General features: G+C 44.0%; 1 protein-coding gene across 1 annotated transcript in view; it reads right to left on the bottom strand.

Moving 5' to 3' along the window:
• Nucleotides 1-13,448, bottom strand: part of LOC127050045 (uncharacterized) — a 240,124-nt gene that overhangs the window by 22,437 nt on the left and 204,239 nt on the right. The window lies entirely within an intron of this gene.

Genomic DNA, 13,448 nt, shown 5'->3' with positions numbered 1-13,448 from the left:
TCCTTTCTAGGCAGTCATTTCCCATTTGTATGTGTCTAGCGATGGGACAGAGATAGAAAAAGGGGATTATCTCATGTCTAATGTAAATACATTCACCCACAAAGAGTATGCTAGTTAATGTTATGCTTGTACCTCGACAAATTGCAGACCAAATATTTATACTAGAAATTGTTGAACCATTTATATCATGTATTTATAGTAAACACATTTAAAAGAAGGGTGGAAGTCTGTCTATTATAGCATGCATAGGATTTAACATGAGATTGTACAACAGCCATTTAAAGAAGGGGAAAAATAAGAAGCAGCAAAGTTATAGCGCAAGTTTCCCATGAGAGATACGATCATTCTGCACCACACTACTGGTATAACAAGTGTGGTGTGATCCATTAGTGGCACAGAGATGGAGTTAGAGGGTTCTGTGATAGGGAATGTGGTCAGGGCTTTCCTTCACCAATCCCTGACTGCCATATCTGCCCCATTTTTCAGGCTTCTCTGACTTATACTGGCCTGGGTGACCAGCCCTGAATACCACACCTGCAGGAACTGGGACTCCAAAGGAGACCTTCGCAATGGAGCTACACACTTGTTTATATCTGCAGAAAATTTGACACACAAATGTACAATCACAAAACCCACATCTTGAAACAACTTACTTACTCTAGTATCCATTGCTATTCCTCAATAAGATCCTGGTCCTGCACCACTGAACTCATTGCAACTTTTGCTATTGACTTGAATAGGGGCAGACACAGGCCTTAAAGCAGGGATCGGCAACCTTTCACACATGGCCTGTTAGGGTGAATGGGGGCTGCGGCATGCGATGGCCAGCACATCTCTCGGCCTGCGCCGCTTCCCGCAGCCCCTTTTGGTGTTGCAACCAGTGGGAGCTGTGATTGACCCAACCTGTGGATGCTGCAGGTAAACAAACAGTCCCAGCCTGCCAGTGGATTTCCCTGCCCAGCCATGTGCCAAAGGTTGCCGATCCCTGCCTTAAAACCACAGCTTCACCAGTATATTGATGTACAGATGATTTTAGACACTGGAATAGATACTTAGCTCAAGTTAAAAAAAAGACTAAAACCTTAGTAATGCTCTTTTGAGTGGTATATCTCTTAATGAAAATGTTATAATTGTTTCTGATTTGGGGGGGACTTATCATAGAATCATAGAACATCAGGGTTGGAAGGGACCTCAGGAGGTCATCTAGTCCAACTCCCTGCTCAAAGCAGGACCAATCCCCAGATAGATTTTTACCCCAGTTCCCCAAATGGCCTCCTCAAGGGTTGGGCTCACAACCCTGGGTTTAGTAGGCTAATGCTCAAACCACTGAGCTATCCCTCCCCCCCGTATTATGTATTGTATTGTATTGTATTGTTTTCTCTATAAAACAGATTGCATGAGTTTTAGATAAGCAAAGAATCCTGTGGCACTTTATAGACTAACAGACGTTTTGGAGCATGAGCTTCCGTGGGTGAATACCCACTTCATTGGATGCATGTAGTGGAAATTTCCAGGGGCAGGTATCTATATGCAAGCTAGCTAGAGATAACGAGGTTAGTTCAATCAGGGAGGATGAGGCCCTGTTCTAGCAGCTGAGGTGTGAAAACCAAGGGAGGAGAAACTGGTTTTGTAGTTGGCAAACCATTCACAGTCTTTGTTTAATCCTGAGCTGATGGTGTCAAATTTACAGGTGAACTGAAGCTCAGCAGTTTCTCTTACAAATCTGGTCCTGAAGTTTTTTTGCTGCAGGATGGCCACCTTAAAATCTGCTATAGTGTGGCCAGGGAGGTTGAAGTGTTCTCCTACAGGTTTTTGTATATTGCCATTCCTAATATCTGATTTGTGTCCATTTATCCTTTTCCGTAGAGACTGTCCAGTTTGGCCGATGTACATAGCTCTAACACCAGAACAAATCAACATACCCTTAGAGCCCCGACCAGGATTATTCTATCTACTACCCAAGATCCACAAACCCAGAAATCCTGGATGCCCCATCATCTTGGGCATTGGCACTCTCACTGAAGGACTGGCTGGATATGTGGACTCTCTACTCAGACCCTATGCCACCAGCACTCCCAGCTATCTCCGTGACACCACTGATTTCCTGAGGAAGCTACAATGCATTGGTGACCTTCCAGAAAACACCATCCTAGCCACCATGGATATAGAGGCTCTCTACACAAACATCCCACACACAGATGGAATACAAGCTGTCAGGAACAGTATCCCTGATGATGCCATAGCACAACTGGCTGCTGAGCTCTGTGCCTTTATCCTCACACACAACTATTTCAAATTTAATGACAATATATATCTCCAGATCAGTGGCACCGCTATGGGCACCCGCATGGCCCCACAATATGCCAATATTTTTATGGCCGACCTGGAACGCTTCCTCAGTTCTCGTCCACTCATGTCCCTCCTCTACTTACGCTACATTGATGACATCTTCATCATCTGGACCCATGGGAAGGAGACTCTGGAAAAATTCCACCATGATTTCAACAGCTTCCACCCCACCATCAACCTCAGCCTGGACCAGTCTACACGGGAGGTCCACTTCCTAGACACTACGGTGCAAATAAGTGATGGTCACATTAACACCACCCTATACCGAAAATGTACCGACCGCTATGCCTACCTTCATGCCTCCAGCTTCCATCCCAGGCACATCACACGATCCATTGTTTACAGCCAAGCACTGAGGTACAACCGCATCTGCTCTAACCCTTCAGACAGAGACCAACACCTACATAATCTCCACCAAACATTCTCAAAACTACAATACCCACACGAGGAAATAAGGAAACAGATCAACAGAGCCAGACGTGTACCCAGAAGCCTCCTACTGGAAGACAAACCCAAGAAAGAAACCAACAGGACTCCACTGGCCATCACGTACAGTCCCCAGCTAAAACCCCTCCAACCCATCATCAGGGATCTACAACCCATCCTGGAATGATCCCACACTTTCACAGGCCTTGGATGGCAGGCCAGTCCTTGCCCAGAGATAACCTGAAACGTATTCTCACCAGTAACTGCACACCGCACCATAGTAACTCTAGCTCAGGAACCAATCCATGCAACAAACCTTGATGCCAACTCTGCCCACATATTTACACCAGCGACACCATCAGAGGACCTCACCAGATCAGCCACACCATCACCGGTTCTTTCACCTGCACGTCCACCAATGTAATATATGCCATCATATGCCAGCTATGCCCCTCTGCTATGTACATCGGCCAAACTGGACAGTCTCTACGGAAAAGGACAAATGGACACAAATCAGATATTAGGAATGGCAACATACAAAAACCTGTAGGAGAAAACTTCAACCTCCCTGGCCACACTATAGCAGATTTTAAGGTGGCCATCCTGCAGCAAAAAAACTTCAGGACCAGATTTGTAAGAGAAACTGCTGAGCTTCAGTTCCTCTGCAAATTTGACACCATCAGCTCAGGATTAAACAAAGACTGTGAATGGCTTGCCAACTACAAAACCAGTTTCTCCTCCCTTGGCTTTCACACCTCAACTGCTAGAACAGGGCCTCATCCTCCCTGATTGAACTAACCTCGTTATCTCTAGCTAGCTTGCATATAGATACCTGCCCCTGGAAATTTCCACTACATGCATCCGAAAAAGTGAGTATTCACTCACGGAAGCTCATGCTCCAAAATGTCTGCTAGCTATAAGGTGCCACAGGATTCTTTGCTGCTTTTACAGATCCAGACTAACACGGCTACCCCTCTGATACTTGACAGTTTTAGGTCATTTTATAATGGCAACTATTAGACCATAAGAATGGCCATACTGGATCAGACTAATAGTCCATCTAGCTCAGTCTTCTGTCTTCCAACAGTGGTCAATGCTAGATGCTTCAAAGGGAATGAACTGAACAGAACAGGGCAATTATCAAGTGATCCAGCCCCTATCTTCTAGTTCCAGCATCTGGCATATCAGAACTATAATTTAGATAATACATTTGAAAGTATGATAGCTGAAGCGAAAGATGGATATTTCAGTGGTTCAGCAGGATGGCAATGAATACTGTGAACTTTTAGTTTAAAATTAAATTTCTCCCTCAAGACATCAGCTTCCTGACATTTCTTTTCAAAGACCAAAATAGCTTGTCCCAAAATGTTATGTCCTTATAATAAAATATTAGTAGCCTTTTTGTTTTCCAGTTTTCCTTTAAAAATCTAACACTTGACCCATAGCTTATCAATATATATTGTACAGTTTTTAAACTTGTCAACAGGAATTATAGATGAAGTGTAGTTATGGTTAAATATAACTTCACTACCTGTTTCCCATGTTCTACCCGTGGATCATGCTTGGGGTTCGTGATTTCTTCCTCAGAGAAAGCTTCCTTATTGTCTTCAGAAAATGATTGATTTTAGCAAACTAATCTGGTGACTACAAGGCTCAGAAGAGGTCTCTGCCCGACTGTCATAACCAGGAAGAGTGATCAAAGGTTATCACCTAAACCATTTTCCATTTGTTGCAAGAAAAGTCAGTTCATGGACAGACCACAGATAAAAATCTCACAGGAATAATGACTTTCAGAATTACTGTTAGAGTGGGAGGGTCTGAGGAGCTCTTGAAATTATGAATTATACAAAAGAAGAGCTCAAACAAATTGAGATCTTACGTTTGAACAATATGTCAAGTGTTCTGTTTGTAAATGGTATTATATAATGAATGAACTTTTAAACTTTGTTTGAAATATAGATTAACCAAGAACTAATTGCTTGGTAAAATATTGATGTATTTAGTGGCATAAGTGATTAAAAACAATAATCCCTAGCCTCTCATTTCTCAGGTGATGCAATCACTGCATGCTGTCCCCAAAAATAGTCAATAATAATCATTCTTTCAAAAAACAAGCCCTTTTAATATGTATGTAGCTGTGCACATTATTACACTGTGTAACCAGATGGTCTTGTTGCTGTTGTCTTTACCTTCCTTACCCCATCTCCTCCCTGCTTTTTGTTTCTCTGGCCACGTCCAGACTAGGGTATTAAAATCGATTTTAGATACGCAACTTCAGCTACGTGAATAACGTAGCTGAAGTCGAATTTCTAAAATCGAGGTACTCACCCGTCTGGACGGCGCGGCATCGATGTCCGCGGCTGTCCGTGTCGATTCCGGAACTCCGTTCGGGTTGATGGAGTTCCGGAATCGATGTAAGCGCGCTCGGGGATCGATACATCGCGTCCAGACTAGATGCGATATATCGATCCCCGAGCAATCGATTTTAACCCGCCGATGCCGCGGGTTAGTCTGGACGTGGGCTCTGTGTCAGGACCATGACTAGGACATGGGTTGTGGGGCCTAATGGTTAAAGCCATGGGGGTGGTCAGGCCTGAAGGTTAGAATGAAGCTGAGCTAAAGTGAAGAATAAGGACCACAGGCCACCCCAGGGCATAGCTGAGAGCAGAGCTGAGGGTCAGAGCCAGGGATAAGAAGCCAAATGCCAGAGCCAGCTGCTGAGCTGGAGCCATGGTCAGGAAGCAGGGCTAGGGGTCACAGACAGGGGTCTCAAGTAGGGTGATCAGATGTCCCGATTTTATAGGGACAGTCCCATATTCAGGGCTTTTTCTTATATGGGCACCTATCACCCCCCACATTCTGTCCTGATTTTTCATACATGCTGTCTGATCACCCTAGTGTCAAGGATGGAGAAGGGCAGGAGGTGAAGCAGGCACAACAGCAGGGTGAGCAGTAGCAGGACCAAGCACATCTGTGAGTGTGGAACACATTGAGCAGCCAACATGCTTTGGCTACTGCTGGGTCAAATAGTAGCTACCTCTGTCCCACCACCAGTCAGGAAGTGAAGTGATGCAGGCAGCCTCTGTCAGGATCAGCTGTGTCCAGTGTGTTGCTAGGAGCTGACCCAGCTGCAGCTGGCTTCTTGACACCCTGTTGGCACCTGCCCAAACTAGTTATTAAGAGTTGGCTATGTCATTATATTTGTCCAATAGAGCTCCTAGTACAGGTTTGGGTCTTGTAAAAATAATAACTAAAAGTAATGGGCCAAATTGTGCCCTTTTCAGCTCCCTGTGAATTTCATCTCTTCTGCAGAGACTTGGGGGTGTGAGAGAAGGAATCCACCTCAATCTCACCTGCTCTGTGACCTTGTGAGGAGCTTTCCATATGGTCATGATCTGTGTAGGAGAGGACAGAGGCTTAGCAGCCCTGTGGCTTGCAATGGCTGGTGTGTTGGGGCATCTGCCTCACAGTGGCTGGCAAGGGGTTAATGGAGTCCTGGGGAGGCTGCACAGAAACTGGCATGCTAAGACTCTCAGATAAGGGTGGAGAAGGTGCTGGGGTAGCGGGGAAGTGGCGCAGGTAAGTACACTGAGAGGCTGGAGGTGATGCAGCATGTGCCTGCCATCTACAGGGTCCCTGGGTTGTGACCAGGTCTCCCCTCACCCAGCCCACTCACCACTGAGGAAGTGGCTAGACCACTGGACTGAGGTTCTGTCCCCTGGAAGTGGGGAGCCGCAGCTTCCCGCTGCCCCCAATGGCCTGGAGCTGCGAACTGTGGCCAGTAGAGGCTGTGATCAGCTGAACCTGCCAACGCGGCAGGTAAACAAACTAGCCCGGCCTGCCAGGGTGCTTATCCTGGCAAGCCATGTGCCAGAGGTTGCTGACCCCTGATATAGACCCTTAGCTTTTAAGTACTTTTGTCATTTAGAAATGAGTAGTTATGTGAGAATGTACCATCATTAACCAGAGCAGCCTGTAAGCTCTCAGAAATAGCTTCTACAAAGCAAGGTACCAAATAGTGGAGCTTCGTCGGAAACAAAATCTTTGGGCCTGATGCTGCAGTTTGGGCTTCTGCCTCGCTAAGGCCTGCAGGGTCAGGGTGTAGATGGGTAATCTTTGGAACCTCACAGACAGATGTGGGTAATGGATTACTTTGCTACCTGCATATGTCTCCTACATACTGTTAAGATACTTCACTGTCTATGTAAGTAAAGCAGATGTCCTAAATCTGCATGCTTATAAGGTCACAGAGATGAGATATAATATATACAATACTGCTCAGTTCATAACATAGTAGCTTTGGATGGAATTTGTATACTAATAAGTGACCTAAACAAGGCAAATTATGCAATGTTCTGACATCATTGCTGCTGGCTGTTGGAAATCTCTGCTGAACATCTGTTTGAAGTACAGTTCCCATACTTCAACTGCCAAAACTAGCTATATAAATCATAATAACGTTCTAATTTTTATTTTCTATATAATTTGTGTCCTTTTTTACAACAAAATGCATTTTAAAACTTTGTGATAATCATTTTGTCCAATATCCATAGTTCATGAGCTCTGTTCATTAAATTGCTTCACAAAAAAAGTTGAACATTAGTCATTTTGTGTCAGAAAATTAGTTTTGCATTAGCTGTTGTTTATCCTTTAGCAGCTTGCTTTGAAATGATCATTTTGCTCCTTTGTTACAAAGGTGATTCTGAAAGGGAGCCCCAGTTTTGTGGAGTTACAAATATTTTGGAGACTGATAGATAATCTTAACTTTTTTCTTAGATACACAAAAGTAAGTCTCTAAATGCATTTGTTATGGAGATTGCTTTACCTTTTAAAGGCTATCATTAGGGTTGAAAGTTTGTCACTGTGATATCCTCAAGATCATGGGTGAGTCATAGACCATTCTATGGCTGCCAAGAGTTGATCTCTGGGCTACATGAAACCCAGAGGTACAAGTCCTCTGACTCTAGGATCTGGAGCCTAGAGTACAGACCAATTTGTAGCTAAGAAAAGGAAGGGTGTCCCCATAGCTGATGTTAATGATGTTACAGTCACTTTTGCTCCGTCCTAGCTGGCTTCTCTGAAGCTAGTTAAATACTGTGAGAGCCACCCTGGTGTACTCATCAAGCACTAGGTGGCAAACAAAGAACTCATGTGTTCTAATCCTGGCTCTAAGACTGACTGTCACTGAATTCTTAGTCATGTCATGCAACTTCTCTGTGCCTTGATTTTCCCATCTGTAATTTTTCCCTCCCAGCATTCTCATAGTGACAAGTAATCGGTTACTGTTTGTAAAGTGTTAAGTAAGTGAAATGTTCACTGGAAGCACACAAAATCATGTGTCAGGTTAAGGCCTGACAGTCCCCCCCCCATCCCACTTACTAGTAACACTTTTAAACTTTGACAAGCGAGTCCTCGGGCTACTCCAGAGCAGAATGGGCACAATACACAGGAGTCTATTTCTTTTGGAGCTGGGCAAAAATAGTGTTTCACAAACTCGCTTAAAAATGTTAAGACCATCCTTGAGCCAAGATCCAGTGTGAAAAATCTCTCCCTGAGTGGCATTGAACACTGCATTAGATTCACAAGCAGCAGCCTCCGGGAGGCACCAGCAACATCCAACCTTTCCCTCCTTCCCACCCATCCACATGGCCAGGACCAGATGAGGTAGCTTCTATAGTGTCCTATAAAAAGCTGCAACCTTGGGATGCCAATCCCAACAGCAGCAATAGGAGCAGTCTTCAGACCCTCCATCTTCTAAGAACACATTGCAGTATCTACACTTGGACATTGCTGTAATCACACGCACAATCTTCCTGCTACGCCCCTTTCCTCATCCTGCCTTTATCATCCAGCTTTCTCAGATACACTCCCTCCTTTATGCCCCATTTCTTCTCCCTGCATTCCACACCATTTTCTACTTATCCCTCCCTCCTACCCCAACGTATGAGCCCATTATCACCCTGGACACTTTGCCGGTATGTTATCCCTGACCTTTGTCTGTTTCTGGTTTTATAAACTGTTAGGCCTAGGGGACAGGGACTGTGTCCTCCTGTGTTTGTGCAGCATCTAGCACAATGAGCTCCTAATTCTGTTTGGAGCCATTGTGTGCTATTCCATATAAACATTACATTAAACACAAAACCCTATATTAAAAGAGTATGATTTAGGTTGAAAAATCAAGCACGCAAAAGTTAGGAAATGCCAGAGTTATGAGCTCTTGTGCAATCTTAATTCAGCCCTTTTGCCCATCCTGTATACCCATCCTGTATACTGAAAAAGGCAGGGGTCTTGTGGGAAAAAAACACCGTGATCATATAATTAAAGATCATACTGCATATGCACAAGGGGCTGAATTAAATTCATACCAGCTCCTCTTATAATCCTGAAAGAAAAGGTTGCAAGAGTCCTGTATAATAGAAAGTATTAGGCACCCTAAATATAATAAGAGGAAGGGAGTGCACAGGGGACCTGGCCAAAATTTCATGGGCTGGAGTAATAGTTGGAGAGGTTGTAGGGCTAGCACTGGGGTAGTAGTAGATTATGTGCCCAGCACAGCCTTCATTTAGTTCATTCTGCACAAAGCCTTTTAGGTTTTATGCAAGGGGCACGGTAAATTTCATTAGAACTGAATAGGATGGAAACCTTGGAATTTTAGTAAAAGTTAAAAGTTAACATACTGGGCTTGATTCAGTTCTCACTTCCCCTGGTGTTAATATAGAAGTCAGTGCAGTTACACTGGTGTAAAATAAATGTTAATATTTGTTTAGAAGAGGGAGTGGTGGTGATGATGAACTTCTTCCCCTTAATTCTCTAAACTGGAAAAATGCCAGATGAGTTGAAGAACAGCACAGTGTTTGCAGCCCAAATATTGCAAGAGAAGTGCAAGGAATTTTGTCAGTAAAACTTTGTCAATCAGGGATATAAAAAACCACACCTCTGACTGATGTAAGTTTCACCAACAAAAGTGCTGGTGTGGACAGTGCTATGTTGGAAGGAAAGGCTCTCCTGCTGACTTAGCTAACGCTGCGCCTTAGGGATGTTTTAATTATGCCAGCAGGAGAGCTCTCTCCTGCTGGCAAAGAGCGGCTATGTGGGAGACCTTACAGCAGCACAGCTGTAGTGGTACAGCTGTGCTGTGTAAGGTCCATAGTGTGGACATAGCCTTAGAGAAAGCTTATGATGGAATCCCTAGAGAATTGATATGGCGGTGCCAGTGGGCTCACAATCTGCCAGAGAAATATGTACAGTCTGTCACAGGCATGACAGGAGTAGCACAACGGTAGTGGGAAGCAGCTACAGCTGCAGTGAGCCATTCACTGTGAGGATAGATCTACAAAAAGAATCATGGTTAAGCCCATTCCTATTTGTGATGTAATGACCACCTTGATGCGGGACATTAGGGAAAGGGGACCATGAAGCATATTTTTCACTTGTGATCTTATGTTGTATTGCAAAGTTAAATATGAACCGGAAAGGAATCTAGAATGATGGAGGGCTGCATTAGAAGGAAAAGGTTTACAGCTCAGTAAACAAAAGATGGAAATCATGCAATGTCGCATTTAGAGGGACAACAAGAAGCCAATGCTACTAAGTGGTAAAGAGCAGAAGTCTCTGCAACAATTCAAATGCCTTGGTTCAGTGCTGAGCTATGACTGAAATGTGGATATGGATTTTAGGAGTCTTTTTCTTAGTGTATGTGCTTCAGGTGGCACATGACCAGGAGTCATCATCTCATTTGGTGCACTGGGTGAGTCATTAGTTTCCCTGGACCAGCCCAGGTATTGACAGGGGCTGATCTAGACATTTCGCAGCCCCAAGCACGGTGGCATGCTGTGAGGGGCGCTCTGCTGGTCGCTGGTCCCGCAGCTCTGGTGGACCTCCCGCAGGCGAGCCTACGGAGGGTCCACTGGTCCCACGGCTCCAGCAAAGTTGCAGGACCAGCGGACCCTCCGCAGGCGCGCCTGTGGTAGATCCACCGAAGCCACGGGACCAGCAGACCCTCTGCAGGCATGCCACCGAAGGCTGGCTGCCTGCCTGCCGCCCTCCCAGTGACCGGCAGAGCGCCCCCAGCAGCATGCCGCCGCAAGCACGTGCTTGGCGTGCTGGGGCCTGGAGCCGCCCCTGAGTGCTGACAGGGAGTGCGACGTGAATGCTGATCCATGGCTCCTGATGTTAGGAGTCACAAGATGGGAATTATCTGCAATAAGAATATGCCAAGTAAACTAAAGAGCAAAGTTTTTAAAAAAAACATAATTAGATGTATGGGTTGGAATGCCTCCCAGTGAGAAAGAGAGAAGAATAACTATTGCCAAAATGAGAATGCTTAGGTGGATGCTATGAAGATGAGAGCTGATAGGCTATGCAGTGAAATGGCACAAACCATGATGCAGGTAGCCCCCACCGGGGAAAACTGAGGTAGTATCTACTGAGATGGTTGGGTCATGTGAGATGATGACATGTGGGATATGTTGGTCAGAGTACAAGATCTAATAATCATGGGACAAAGACCATGGCAAAGACCCAGAAAAAAGTGGTTTGAGATGCCGAGGGAGGACATGAAGCAAGTTGGTGTCAGCTTGAAAGGTGCACTTGACAGGAATGCTTGGCGGCAAATGACAAGAGACAATGACCCTGACTAGTGGGACACAGTGAAGGCAAAGAAAGAGAAGAATCAGCCCCAGTGAGCCCAGTCCTTCCCCCAAAGCTGTCAATGACTAAACTTCCATTGACATCAGTGGCAGCAGGATTGCGCACATTAACTTCCCATGCAGAAACAATGTTGAATACTTAGTTCTGTTTAAGAATATTTGTATGGCTGTATGTAACAGGTTATCTATACATTTTGACCTATTTACTTTTATTAAACTGGTTTTCCTTAAAAAGCTATCTTTAACTCTACTGTCTATCCCAAATAAGCCCTGAGGGCATCAGGTCATGTAATTTATTAAAATGCTTTTTGTGAACAAAGAAGTTGTCTGTAAGGTTATTATCTTTTCCCAAGGAAATTATTTCCTTTTGGCACATCTCATTCTAAGATAAAATATTCAATAGATATCTGTGTTTCTTCATTTCCTCTAAAACAAGCCTCGTACTAAATCTGAAAATAGAACTAAACATTCAAAGCATGCTAAATTGCAGAGTGCCTACCTGGTGTATTGCAACTGTGAAGCAAAACCCATTGGAACCTTTCCAATGCAACTGCAATTAGAATGTAACTATGCTCATGGCAGCACCATGATCCAAGTTCTAATAGCACTAATATTATGGTGGTTATGGCACTTGCTGTTCAGGACACAGCGATACAAGCCCTGAGCACCAGCTTCACAATGGTGAAACGGCAGCCTGCTCAGGTTTGTTCACTGCTATATCTTTGCAGATCGTAAGGTGACTATACAATTAGACATGAAGTTTGAGCCTCACTTTGTTAAATTGTAATATTTAAATCTATTCCAATTGGGTGGTGTCTGTCCTGCCTGTAAAGACCTATAGGTTCTGCAGTGCAAGGTGGGGTGTTCCATTCAGTGAGCAGCTTGGGACATGTTTGACCATCTACAGTTCACACTCCTGGAATCCAGATTGCAGTGGCATTTTAGGAGAATGTATGAAAAATGATAAAATCACAAAAATATGTAAAATGGTTCCTAAAACATTTTAGTAATTGTTTGCTATAGTTGGCACTAGGACTCCTTTTGTTGGTGGTGGGTGCTGGCCAGTGGCTTCTTTTTTGTTGTTTGGAGGTGGGGTGGCCTTAGACCAGGTTTTCTGCATCTCAGACTTAGCAATTCTGCCTATATATCTTGCAACGTATATACTGAATAGAGGAAACAAGTTATATTGTATTGGAAAGTGGCTTGGGGACAATGCTTAAAGTGGTCTGAAAAAGTGTGTGTGCATGTGGGGGAAAGGGTCTATCATAATTTGGAAACAGCAGTTTTAGTAAAGTGCTTAAAGTATACCCAGCTCAATTTTTGTTTTTATTTTTATTTTTTTCTCTTGGAGGGGTGGGGGGGAGGGAGGATCTGGAATACCTTGTGATCTCCCATGGGGTGGAGCTGAATTAGCAAATTTCACATATACTTCAATTCTAATAATTTCACATATATCCAAATCCATGTAAGCAAAAAGGCAGAAAATCAACTGCACTTTGAGTGGACTAATATTTTAAGAAATTATTAGAGCTTAATATTGACTAATACAGTTCAAAAAGACCTCGATATAAATTACTGCATGCACCAGATTAGACATACTAGAACTTGCCATCAAATACAAGGAGCAGAATCATGAACCTAGATTAACTCACCTAGTTTAGAGCTAACAATAGGGGGAGGGATAGCTCAGTGGTTTGAGCATTGGCCTGCTAAACCTAGAATTGTGAGTTCAATCCTTGAGGGGGCCATTTAAGGAACTGAGGTAAAAATCTTCCTGCTGATTAGTCTTGCTTTGAGCAGGGGGTTGGACTAGATGACCTTCTGAGGTCCCTTCCAACCCTAATCATCTATGATAAAACAATTTAAAATGCAATTGTATATGGGCCTTTGACTGTACTTCTTAAGAGCTTCTACATTTTACCAAAAAAATGGAACCAAATTTGACGGCAGTGAATGTCATAATGGACATCTGAATAGTGCTACAGAGGCAGGATAGTGTAAATAATGATTGTATATCCATTTATA

The sequence above is a fragment of the Gopherus flavomarginatus genome, chromosome 1 (assembly GCF_025201925.1).
Source record: "Gopherus flavomarginatus isolate rGopFla2 chromosome 1, rGopFla2.mat.asm, whole genome shotgun sequence".
Lineage (NCBI taxonomy): Eukaryota > Metazoa > Chordata > Testudines > Testudinidae > Gopherus > Gopherus flavomarginatus.
The sequence above is the reverse complement of the archived record's forward strand: the minus strand, read 5'-3'. Positions and strand labels throughout refer to the sequence as shown.